The sequence below is a fragment of the Trypanosoma equiperdum genome (assembly GCF_001457755.1).
Source record: "Trypanosoma equiperdum strain OVI genome assembly, contig: ctg_1347, whole genome shotgun sequence".
Classification (NCBI taxonomy): domain Eukaryota; phylum Euglenozoa; class Kinetoplastea; order Trypanosomatida; family Trypanosomatidae; genus Trypanosoma; species Trypanosoma equiperdum.
The window spans coordinates 2,885-3,950 of record NW_027123335.1 but is presented as its reverse complement, the minus strand read 5'-3'; positions in this window follow the sequence as shown (position 1 = coordinate 3,950).

Sequence of the window (1,066 nt, the reverse complement as noted above, 5' to 3'; positions counted from 1 at the left end):
TTCTGTATCTCTGTTTATTTTTGTACAGGCATATCTGCGTCTAGAAGTTTCTACAATTTTGCGACTGCCTCTGCGCCACATATGCTTTAAAAAAACAACTTGGTGTGCCGTATATAATTAGTAAATTAGATATGTTGACATTTTCTGCCGTTTTAACTTACAGTGTTGATTAATAGCCTCTGGTATCTTTTCCCTTTGTACACTAACTATCTACTGGTAGGATATATTTAAAGAATTTTTCTATACATGAAATAAGTTAAAACTTATGGTCGCTTCAGATTTTCAGTGCAGTCCAACTCCTGATGTTATGACACATTTTAAATTCCGGCTCGACTCTAATGTTTATCCAGAACACATGGCTTTAGCAGTTCACGGCGCTATTACGCTTTTTGTTGTTCTTTTTCGTCTTTTGTTCGGTTTACTGCGGTCTTGAATGCGGCCCTTAGGTTTAAAACTTTTTTTATGTATATCATCAATGCCGCGTCATTGCTGTCTTTTACATAAATAAGTCGTTATGTAAATGTGTTCAACGGTTTAATATTTAGCCAACAGGAGGAGAAGTTTCATTTAAAAGCCTTTACCTGCCATATAAAGTTCCTCTAAAATGTCATACATGCGCTATCACACACAGTTTTTGTGAATCTCTTCTTAAATTACAGCCAAACGTAATTCATTTGTATTCCGAGTTTTGAAATCCCCTTCCAGATAATATTATATTATTTCACACAAATGTTAAAAATTATCACTATATCTGATGATAATACTTTGAAATTACCTAAAGATAACCCTAATCCCTTCTGGATGCTCCTATTTTTCATTCATCTTCTCGACAGATGGATTTTTCGATCCGCCATGAGATTGAAAAACACACCCATCAAATTATTCCATTGTATAATCTATACATCTTTGGCTAAAATACTAGGCATAATCTCCTGTGGCATCATTTTCCTTCTATGCTTCACTGTTCCACCTCCAGTTGTTACACTCTTCACTTTTCATTCCTCCTTTTAGTTTCCTCTCCATATTTCTACATATAATGTAATGACTCCATTTAGCATTTATACTG